Below are 12,359 nucleotides of genomic sequence, written 5' to 3'. Positions count from 1 at the left end.
CAAAGTGATAGATGTTATACTTATTTTTTCATTTGAATTCTATTTTGAAGAAAGTTCTGATATTTATGTCCTCTTATTTTTTATTTTTTGGGGGCAACTAAGTGGTACAATGGATAGAGTGCAAGGCTTTGAGCCATAACTTCAAATCTGGCCTCCAACTAGCTATGTGATACTTGGCAAGTCATTTAATACTGTTTGCCTCAGATTACTCATCTATAAAATGAGCTGGGGAAAGATATGGCATATCACTCCAGTATCTTTGCTAAGAAAAGTCCAAATGGGATCATGAAGTATCAAACAAGCCGAAAGAATGATTGAACAAAAATTTTATTTTCTAATTAACTTGTTTGTAACCTTTTCTCTTTCCTTTTTTCTTCCTCTTTCCCTCCTCTCTTTTCTCCTTCTCTTCAACATCCTCCTTTCCCCCACTTTCTCTCTCCTCTTCATCTCAGTAAAGAGAGGAAACTCTTATACTGAAGAGATTGAGTTTCCAAGGGCACTGAGAGTTTGAGTGATTTGCCCAAGGTCACATAGCCAAAAGCTGTGTCCTAGTGGATTCAGAGTTTGGATTTATAGAATTGAGTCAGATGGTATAGTTAGAAATGCAGACAAAATAACAGAACTCCATTCTAAATCCTCCATTAAAAAAAAACTTTAGCTTCAATAATCTCAATGTTTACATGAATAAATTTGAACAAAAGTAGGTCAATAAAATGTGAGTTTCTTGAGGGAAATTTTTTACTTCAGGTTTATCATTGTTTTCTAGCACAGTGCTTAGGACAAAGCAGGTAATTAATAAATGCTTGCTGACTAATTTCAGAAGACAGTGCTGAATTCAGACCACTATCCACCCACAGGAATTGTGCTACTGTGTTTTATGAGTTGCTAACAACCAAGATGGCTTTGGAGAACTTTTCCACCATCCGGAAGGAGCCCATTATTAGGTCATGGATTGCTTATGTTGTTATTTCTCTCTATTAGTCATATTGGGAGTCATGGAACCTTTCCTCAATGTTCTGTTGTCCATATACTATAGATTATTCTCTTATGAAAAAAACATGTGTCCTTTGATTTTTATAGGTGCCTTTTCCTGCTGTTGCTTTGTATTGTTTATGTGTGTGTGTGTGTGTGTGTGTGTGTGTGTGTGTGTATGAAAGAGAGAGAGGGAGAGAGGGAGAGAGGGAGAGAGGGAGAGAGGGAGAGAGGAGAGACGGAGAGAGAGAGAGAGAGAGAGAGACAGAGAGAGAGAGAGAGAGAGAGAGAGAGAGAGAGAGAGAGAGAAGACGAGAGAGAGAGAGAGAGAGAGAGAGGAGAGAGAGGAGAGAGAGAGGGAGAGAGAGAGAGAGGAGAGAGAGAGAGGAGAGAGAGAGAGAGAGAGAGAGAGAGAGAGAGAAGAGAGAGAGAGAGAGAGAGAGAGAAGAGAGAGAGCAGAGAGAGAGAGAGAGAGAGAGAGAGAGAGAGAGAGGAGAGAGAGAGAGAGAGAGAGAGAGAGAGAGAGAGCAGAGATAGAGAGAGAGAGAGAGAGAGAGAGAGAGAGAGAGAGAGAGAGATACTTGGTCTCCTTATCTCTCCCAAGGTGCAATTGCATTGGCTAATCACAGACTCAACCCACTGCTGATTGGGAGCTTTGACCTGTTCCATTTCTGATTTGGGTTGCTTCTCCCAGGCAACCTTCTTTGTTAAACTCTTGACCCCAAGTTCCTGGGAGTTCACCATATTGGGTGCTGGATTAATGTAGAGACCTCACCTTAGCAAACTGCAACTCAAAAAGCCAACACTTAGTACACCTATCTTCTTCAGTTTATCTTATGGAAGGGATTATAAACCCGTGCCATCACTCCAGGTAATAGTGAAGGGGTTGAAATGAATTCAGCACATTTCCACTCATATTATCTTCAACTCAGGAAGATTTAATTGTTGGTGTTTGTGCATGTCATACACATGAAATCTACACTTTTCTAAGATTCTGGTGACATAATGGATGTGAATATATTGTTTAACCTCTAATGCTTTGATCACTTCTCATTTCCCAGAGCAGCAAACATTAAACTCACCAACATGTCGTATTGTTCATCAGACTTCTGGTTTCTCTCTATTCTTTCTCCTAGCGCATCATGTTGATCCTCTCCCTTTTGCTCACTTAGGAGAGCTTCCTTTTTTTGATCCTAACTTCACCTCTGGGCCAAAATTCTGGTCAATAAGTTTGTGAATCCTATAGGTATTTGCAATCCTATTTTGAAATAAATTTAGATAAAAGAAAAATCAGTGCTCTCTTATTTAAAATTCTTCAGTTCCATGAAAATTCCCTTAGGAAAAGCACAGAAATTTCTCTCTTCATCTAATTAAACCTCCATTTCTTTTAGCTTCAACATTTTTTTCAAGTTTATGGAGTTGTTTAATTTTATTGACTATCTTAACAGTGTTTTCTTCCATTTATCAAAGGATACAAACAGAGATACATATTCTGTTGTTTCTAAGGGCAATGAATTCTGTATTTCAATTCATTGACTTAAAAGTGTATTTTGTATAACATTTGATTATGATTTTTAAATGGTATGCAAAGAAATTGTCACCTATTTAGAAGACGTTACTTAAAACTGGTAGTTATTTTAGTTGAAATATTTATTTTCACTTCTAAGGAGCTGCTGTTTATCATGCCCCAATCTTATTTTTTAAAGACATTCTCTAGGATGTCTAAGATTTGTGAATATTTGAAAGAAATGAATTCTTTCCTTACAAAATATTCTAAATTTCCATCTAATTCAGTCTGATAATGCCTCTGTTTCTTACAACTTAATTACATTTTTCTATTCCTACTTTTTTCTATATTTAAAAGATGATCCTTCCTGACAGGGAAATAAGTTGAGATATTTGTAGGGTGTTAGAATTCCTCAGATCTGGTTTTTATTTTGCATTAGATTTGCCCTAATCATGTTTCCTTTTTCTCTATTTCTTCTATTCTACTCTATTGATTATTTCTGTTAGTCTGTGTTCGGTTTTATATATTCAGGATTCCAAATTACTTGTAATAATTGTTTAGGAGAAAATAAAATGCTCATGTAGTACTATCTCCTTGCTGTAGCTAGAAGAGACACAGAGAACAGCAAAATAAGAACCATAGAATTATGTTAGGCTTATGCTTATCTATATGTGCAGGTTTATTTTAGAAGTCATACAATATATTTGTTGTTGAATCATTTCAGTGGTGTCTGACACTTTATGATTTTATCTGAGGTTTTCTTGGCAAAGATGCTAGAGTAGCTTGCCATTTTCTACTCCAGCTCATCTTATTATTCTTTTTCCTTCTAATACATCATATTGATCCTCTCCTTTCCTTTAGAAAATGGAGGCAAACTAGGTAAGTGACTTACCCAGGGTCACACATCTCATGTCTGAGATAAGATTTAAACTCAGAAAGATGAATCTTCCTGTCACTAGGTCCAGCACTATATCCACTGTGCCACACAGATATAATCTGTATGTGGTGAAAACATCTCTACACAATCTCTATTGAATTCTTAAAGGCATTCACTGATGGGGAACTTCCTACATTGGAATTTATCTCATTCTACTTTCTGACAACTCTAGACATTTTTTTCTTTCATTGGGCAAAAATTTGCTTTTCTAAAATATCACATTACTCCTAGTTCAGCTTCCTGGGGGTAAAAATTATGAAAGGCTAATTCTTCTTCTATGTGATGTCTCTTCAAATGGCTTCATAATTTTACAAACAATAATACACACATATGTAATTCATTGATGTTGACAAAGTGCTTTACAAAGTACTTTCTTTTTATCCCCACAAAAGCACTGGGAAGTAACTGCCATTATTACCTGCATTTTACAGATGTAGAAAATAAGGCAGAGAGAAGTCCGATACTTTGCTCATTCAGGATTACACAGACAATGTCTGGGCTGGATTGAAACTTGGGTCTTCCTGACTTCAGGCCCATTCCTATAAGGGAACTAAGACTCAACAAGGTTAATTGATTTGTCCTAGCTCCACAGGTGGTAAGCATTAGAAGTAGGATTTGAATTCAGGTTCTCTGACTCTTTCTACTGTATTACTCTGCTTTAAGGAATATGGTCTTGGACCTTGGTCTTCCTAGGATAGTGACAGGGTTCTCTCACTATGAAATAATAACAAATTAGCTTTTTTTCATTTCCCCATCAGAATGTGGTTATTGGAAAGTTGTTTGCCCAGATAGATGTCTTTGAATCTCCAGTGCCCTAGTGCTTCTTTCTCTCTCTGTCATACACTCTTTCTCTTCTTTTGATATTAAAAAAAAATCCTTTCAGGTAGTTGTCCTTTTTACAGATAAGGTAACTGAGGCTAATATAAGTTAAGTGACTTACCTATGGTCACATACCTTTTAAGCATCTGAAGCAGGTTTTAAATATATATCTTTCTGACCCTAATTCTAGCACTTCATTCACTCTGCAACCACTCTTCAGTAAAGACTTATGCAAACAGTATTCAAATAGCTATAGCATCAAAGGAAGGCTTCCTTTTATTTACTCAACCATTTATTTCATACTAGTTCCTAAGCAAATGATTATGGGGGACAAGTCTCTTATGGAAAATCATTTACCTGCATCAAGGAGAGAATATGAGGAAATCTCCAAACCAAAAGGACAAAATCTTAAAGAAGCTGCACCCAAATCCTCTTGAAACATCCAATATCAAAATTCCCCTCCTTCAATAACTGTCCTACTTTTCTCCTTCTCTATCCTAAACCTAGCTTCCTCACCTGGAAGGCAGAAAGGTCCAGGAATTCATCTCATAGCCATTGGAGAGAATCCACATATCAAATATAGAGTAAATGCCTGTACCATGGGCTATTTGGGTGGAAGAGAAAGCACAATGATCTCATCCTGAGGGCAGAGAACACATTTTTCAGTCCTTGAAAAACAGTTAGCAAAAGGGAGGAATAGAGAGTTGGGGTGAAAGTAGAAAACTACTTCAAATCAACTATACCAATAAAGTCTCCTTGGTGGTTCAATGGACTTGCCTTTCAAATAAGGACTGATTCTTTGAGGATGGTGCCTATTTTATGGGTTTTGGTGAGTTGATCTCTGGAGTATCTATTTTGCTCTGGAGGATTCTTTCTCATTAAGGTAGACCTAATATCACATGTTTCATTTCAGAACAGTTCTTAAGTAGTATCAAAGGGAAAATTTTAGTATAGCTAATCCAAATCTTTTGCTTTAGCCCTAAACTTGGAATCTCCTCTCCTTTCTTATGTATCTCTTCTCTGTGTGGCTACTTGATTACCTGTATTCCTACTGAATTTTTGCTATGATAACAGAAATCTATTTAACAGTTAATGTGAATGTGTACATTCTAGATGATAGATTACAAAGTCTGTTTTCCTGAGAAGAAAATGTCTATGAATAAATTTATTGAAAATGTATTAAACTTAATTTTGATTGACAGAATTTTATCATCTCATCACTTTGACGATATATGAATACTTTAAATCATGAATTATTGCTAGAAAATCTCAGTATGAGGACCTCAAAAGTAAAATACTTTAGGTCAAGAATTCTATTCTGTCTAAAATATCCTTTACCATAGTTCTCAAAGCTTTATAAAAGTTCTCTCTCTAGCTGAAGACCTGGAATGATGGAGAACTTGCTGCCTTCTGAGGCAATTCTTTCTATTTTTGATCAACTACAATTGTCAGTTGGTATTTTTTCCCTGAATGTATTTTTTTTATTCTTAGCTTAAAAAGCACAAAATCAAAGTGTGCATTTCTATGACCACAATTGAACAAAGAAAATAGATTGTACATGCATCTGTAAATATTATGTACAATTTGCTTTTAGTTAAAAATATACAATACATTCAACTTGTAGTTTTCAAAGCTTTCCTTGTTGTCTTTAGATTTTTTTTAACTTCTTTTCATGCATTAAATATATTTGAATATCTTTTCCTGTCTTCTCTTGCATTGGTGCCTCTGCATAAGTAAAGGATTTTATGTCATGTCTATGTAAATCCCTCTTTAGCTCTGATATATCTTCTCATGCATTTTCCTACCTGTATTTCTCCTGAAGGGTTAGGTTTAAATGACTATTATTATAACTATTCCTTGTCTTTTCATAACTTCAGAATCCTCACCATTCTCCTACCATTCCTTTGATACAATGAATTGTTAGCTGTCAATATATCTTTTAAATGATGGTGTCCATATACAATAATGCTGGTTTGACTTACTTAGAGGGTGAATGGGTCTGTTATCCTCTTCACTCAGGGAGCTATAATTCTCAATTATGCTTAAGGGGTAATTTTCATGACTCTTCATACCTCCTATTCCACCACCCCAACATCAACAAAATTATAGGGTCACCTGGAGATATGACCTAATTTGCCAAGGACTAGATAAAGTTCAAATGGAAAATATAACTGACTAGTATTTTCCTAGACATGACAACTGTGGTTTAAGAGAACTTGATTATAGGAGTGAGCCTCTGGTTTTCAAGCCCTTTTAACTCAGGTCATCATAGAAGAACCATTAGAATAGATGTTTTATTTTTTTATTTTTTAAAATTTTGTCAATTTCAAACATTATTCCTTGGTTACAAAAATCATTTTCTATTCCTCCCTGCCCTCTCCCCACTACTCCCATAGTCGATACACAGTTCCACTGGTTATCGCATGTGTTCTTGATCAGAACCCATTTCCATGCTGTTGGTATTTGTATTAGGATGTTCATTTAGAGTCTACATCCCCAATCATATCCCCTTTGACCCATGTCATTAAGCAGTTGTTTTTCTTTAGTGTTTTTACTCCCATAGTTTTTCCTCTGAATGTGGATAGTGTTTTTTATCCTATAACCCTCTGGGTTGTTCAGGATCAAAGCATTACCACTAATGGAGAAATCTATTACCTTCTATTGTACCACAGTGAATCAGTCTCTGTGTACATTGTTCTCCTGGTTCTGCTCCTTTCACTCTGCATCACTTCCTGGAGGTTGTTCCAGTCCCCATGGAATTCCTCCACTTTATTATTCCTTTGAGCACAATAGTATTTCATTACCAACATATACCAATTTGTTCAGTCATTACCCAATTGAAGGGCATCCCCTCATTTTCCGATTTTTAGCCACCACAAAGAGCACAGCTATGAATATTCTTGTACATGTATTTTTCCTTATTATCTCTTTGGGGTAAAAACTCAGCAGAGCTATGGCTGGATCAAAGGGCAGATAGTCTTTTAGTGTCCTTTGGGCATAGTTCCAAATTGCCTGCCAAAATAGTTGGATCAATTCACAACAACAGCAACAGATTAGTGTCCCAACTTTGTCACATCCCCTGCAGCATTCATTATTTTCTTTTGCTGTCATGTTAGCCAATCTGCTTGGTGTGAGGTGATACCTCAGAGTTGTTTTGATTTGCACCTCTCTGATTATCAGAGATTTAGAACACTTTTTCATTTGCTTATTAATAGTTTTCAATTCTTTGGCTGAGAATTGCCTATTCATGTCCCTTGCCCATTTATCAATTGGAGAATGGCTTGATTTTTTTGTACAATTGCTTTAGTTCTTTGTAAATTTGAGTAATTAGACCTTTGTCAGAGGTTTTTATGAAGATTGTTTCCCAATTTGTTACTTCCCTTCTAATTTTGATTACATTTGTTTTGTTTGTATAAAAAATTTTAATTTGATATAGTCAAAATTATTTATTTTACATTTTGTGGCTCTTTCTAAGTCTTCCTTGGTTTTAAAATCTTTCCCTTCCCAAAGGTCTGACATGTATACTATTCTGTGTTCACCTATCTTACTTATAGTTTCCTTCTTTATGTTCAAGTCATTCACCCATTCTGAGTTTATCTTGGTGTAGGGTGTGAGATGTTGGTCCAAGCCTAATCTCTCCCACACTGTCTTCCAATTTTCCTAGCAGTTTTTATTGAATACTGGATTTTTGTCCCAAAAGTTGGGATCTTTGGATTTGTCACAGACTGTTTTGCTGAGGTCCCTTACCCCAAGTCTATTCCACTGATCCTCCTTTCTGTCTCTTAGCCAGTACCAAATTGTTTTGATGACCAATGCTTTATAGTATAGTTTGAGATGTGGACTGCAAGACCACCTTCCTTTACATTTTTTTTTCATTATTTCCCTGGGTATCCTTGATCTTTTGTTCTTCCAAATTAACTTTGTCATGGTTTTTTTCTAATTCAATAAAAAGTTTTTTGGGAGTTCAATGGGTATGGCACTGAATAAATAGATAAGTTTGGGTACGGTTGTCATTTTTATTATGCTAGCTCATCCTACCCATGAACAGTTGATGTTTTTCCAATTGCTCAGATCTACTTTTAGTTGTGTGGAAAGTGTTTTGTATGTTCATATAGATCCTGTGTTTTAAAGCTGACAGTGTGCCCTCATTGGAAAGATAGCCCACAAGCCTTCATTTATGCAAAGTAGGAATTGAAAGTCAAGATCAGTAATCACTGATGACTTGACATGACTGGCATATATATAATTCTTCAGAGCAGTACAACTCACTTTCTGGGTTTTTGAGACTACAAATGATAGTGATATTTTGATATAAATTTTTTTCCCAGTCTGTTGCTTTCCTTCTAACATTGGTTTCATTGCTTTTGTTTGTACAAAACCTTTTTAATGTAATATAATCAAAATTATTCATTTTATACCTTGTAATGTTCTCTATATCTTGGTTGGTCTTAAATGTTTTCCTTTCCCATAGATCTGAGATGTATAATATTCTATTTTCCCCTAATTTACTTGTAACTTCCCTCTTTATATATGTTATTTACTCATTTTGAATTTACCTCGATTTTGATATCCTCTTTCTTTTTCATTATAATTGTAATAGATCATTTTATCATGGAAAGAAAAATTTTCACCTTGAATTTTATGGAAGCAGCTGTAATGAATTTAGGACACTCACATTGTTATCAAGTTAATTATTGAAATTGGTAATGTGTACACATCAATTCCACCTTTTCCCAAGGGAGATTATGGATATAAATGCCTTATAACTGGGCTAGATATCCTTTCCCAAAAACAGCTAACACTAGATTCACAAATATATCAAATTTCTTGCTCTTCTCTAGTTCCTCTCCTCCCTTACAACCCATGATTCTTTCCTTCTTACTCATTTAATATAATAACTAGACTGTCACAGGCCAACAATATAACCTGATGACCTATATGGGAAGCCATTTTATCCATGTCTTGTCTATCATACTTCTTCTCTAATCGCATAGCAAGGTCATTTTCTCCGTTATGGTCACTATCTATGGGTCTGTGTCTGTCTTTCTCTCTAACTTTATATGACTCTTTTTCCTTTACCTTCCCCTCTACCTTATCTTTCTTGGTTCAAATGTTATTTTTGAACCAAAAGGTTGGACAATAAGTTTTTAAATCATAGAGGTGCTTTATTGATAATAAGGAAATGGAATGCAATTTTGAAGCAAATTTAGATAAAAATAAACCAGTGCTATCATCATCTAAAGACCTTGTGATTTCCATGATAATCCCTTCATAAACTTCATGAACATCTGTCATCTTCCTCTAATTAAGTCTACATTTCTTAAGCACCAGACCTCAAAGAAAAACAGAATTTATTACTGAAATTTAGATTGCTATTTAATTTTATGATTGTAACAATATACCCTACAATTTTCATAGAAAACAATATTTAGAGAAGGCTTTTGATTGTAGATATAGTAAGGTATGTATAAATTAGAATGCTATTTCTTTTTTTTTTTGATAGTTTTTTAAAAAATATATTTTATTTGATCATTTCCAAGCATTATTCGTTAAAGACATAGATCATTTTCTTTTCCTCCCCCCCACCCCCCATAGCTGACGCGTAAGTCCACTGGGCATTAGATGTTTTCTTGATTTGAACCCATTGCTTTGTTGATAGTATTTGCATTAGAGTGTTCATTTAGAGTCTATCCTCTGTCATGTCCCCTCAACCTCTGTATTCAGGCAGTTGCTTTTTCTCGGTGTTTCCACTCCCATAGTTTATCCTTTGCTTATGAATGGTGTTTTTTTTAGAATGCTATTTCTATAGGTCAATGAAATCCAAAATGCAAACACCATAATCTGTGATGGCAAACCTATGGCACATGTGCTACAGACGGCATGCAATGCCCTTTCTGTGGGCACACACACCGACCCCCGCCCAGAGTTCTTTACTAGAAAGCCAGAGGAACTCAGACCAAGCTGCTCCATTCCCTCTATCCACTGAGCCTGAGGTGGGGGAGGGGCATGGCATGTGGTCACTGGGGGGTGAGGGACACAGCATGAAGTCTCTAAAAGTTTCCCCATCATTGCCCTAAGTTAAAAGTAAATTTAGGCAATGATATGTGATTTTGATTTGGAAATGTTCTATTAAAAAAGCTACCTATTTGGACTGGGCATTCTAGCTCAATTGTTCTGCATTTTCTTCTAAGTGATTGTTGCTTATCAAAACAAATCTCATCTATTTCTTGAGGAAAATCTTCTAGTATATCTATATTTGTGAGTGTCTGCAAGAAATAAATTGACCTTCTTTATAAATATTCCAAAATTCAGAATTACTCAGTAGGAGAGTACCACTAATTAATATGACTTTATTAGAGTTGACTGTTTTGACTTCTTACCACATTAAACAATACGCTGCTTTTAGACCAATAACTAAGAAAGCATTTTTGCAGGTAAGGAGTTAAAATTCTTGAGTTCTCATTCTGACTTAGCCTTAGATTTTTCTCCCAAAATGTTTCTACTTTTCCTTCTCCTTTCTCCTTACTTCTTACCTTTACCAAACTGGAAGCAATTTGTATTCAGTATTCAGGATGCCAAAGGGTCAAAAAAATAGCTCCAGGGAAAGACAAACCTTCAACTTGTCTGTATCCCCTTTATGAAGTAAATATGCACAGAAGAGCTATTTTTCAGAACCAAATGAAATGTCACAGATGGGCATGACCTCAAAGCTTATCTCATGTAATCTGTACTTGGCTAGAACCTGCCCTCCACCCATTACCCATGAGATCTATAAAAAGTATTCCTTTTTCTATTCAAAATATTTGCAGATACATCAAGTTGTCTTCATATAGTATATTTCCAAGATCCCTCTCTATCCTCTAGTTATACTTCAGATTATCACAGTTCTTTCTAAGATGTGGACCCCAGAAGTATGCACAATAGTCCTGAAGTGGTCCTAACCATGGAATAGTGAGAGGTACATACAATACTTTGCTCTGGAATCCATGTTTCTAAGATTGCTTTGGCTTTCTTGGTTGTCATGTCCCATAATTAGCAAATGGGTTTCATCTATTTGAAGTCATGGCTTTAAAAAATATGGACTATTGTGTACCTATGTCCATTTTTTCCCCCAGTGATTTGACCTAAAAGTAGGAATTTATATTTGTCTTTATTACATTTCATGTTTTTGTTTGTCCCTTTCTTATTTTGTCAAGATCTTTTTGGGATTTCCAATTTTCCAGCTAGTATTTATTTATCCAATTTCAATAATTATGATATTCATCCCTAACTTCAAATAACCGATTTCTAAGGACAAAGAAATTACTTTAGTATGAAAATCCAAAAGAGCAGTCAAATCCCTGCAGCTTGATCTCTTTTTCTTTTCTACAATTTATAGTACAAAAACAATAAGAAGTAACCCTAGGAGAGGGGTAGTGCTTCAGAAAAATCACTACAACAGGTTTGAGTGTTTTCCATGGAGACACAGTTGGAAATTCTGAAAAAAAAAATTATGATGCCCTAAGGGTATTGATGGCTAAGGCATCTACAGATAGTAAAACAGAATCTGAATTTTGCTGACAGATTTGCTTTTAACGACTTGGAGCTTGGCAATAGATAGTGGCCAGAAGGCTTCCAGGTTAGTAAAAGCATTCTTTAGATTAGTATAAAATAATATATTTGTGCTATTCTCCATTATTCCCTCAGAATGTGGTTGTTTATGATATGTTTGCCCATATATTTTGATTCTCCCTCCAGTGCCACAGGATTTTATGTTAAAAGATTACATCAAAGAATCTCCTTTCACTTATTACTACATGTGTGATCAGAGCCAAGATGATGACAGAAGTCTATATTAAGGAATAAAAGAGCATAGTATACAGTACATGCTGAAATTTACACATATTAATCAATGAATACCATATTTTTTCTTTTGATGTTTGGTACTTTTGTCTTCATAATCTTTATTTTTTTTAAATTTTATTTGTTCAAATTTAAAATATATTCTTTGGTTACAAAAATCATATCCTATTCCTCCCTCCCTTTCCCCCTCCCTTCCCTTTGCCAACATGTAATTCCACTTGGTATTACATGTGTCCTTGATCAGAACCTATTTCCATGCTGTTGATGTTTGCACTAGGATGT

Source organism: Monodelphis domestica, chromosome 1, assembly GCF_027887165.1.
Source record: "Monodelphis domestica isolate mMonDom1 chromosome 1, mMonDom1.pri, whole genome shotgun sequence".
Taxonomy (NCBI): Eukaryota; Metazoa; Chordata; class Mammalia; order Didelphimorphia; family Didelphidae; genus Monodelphis; species Monodelphis domestica.
This window is presented reverse-complemented; position numbering follows the sequence as displayed.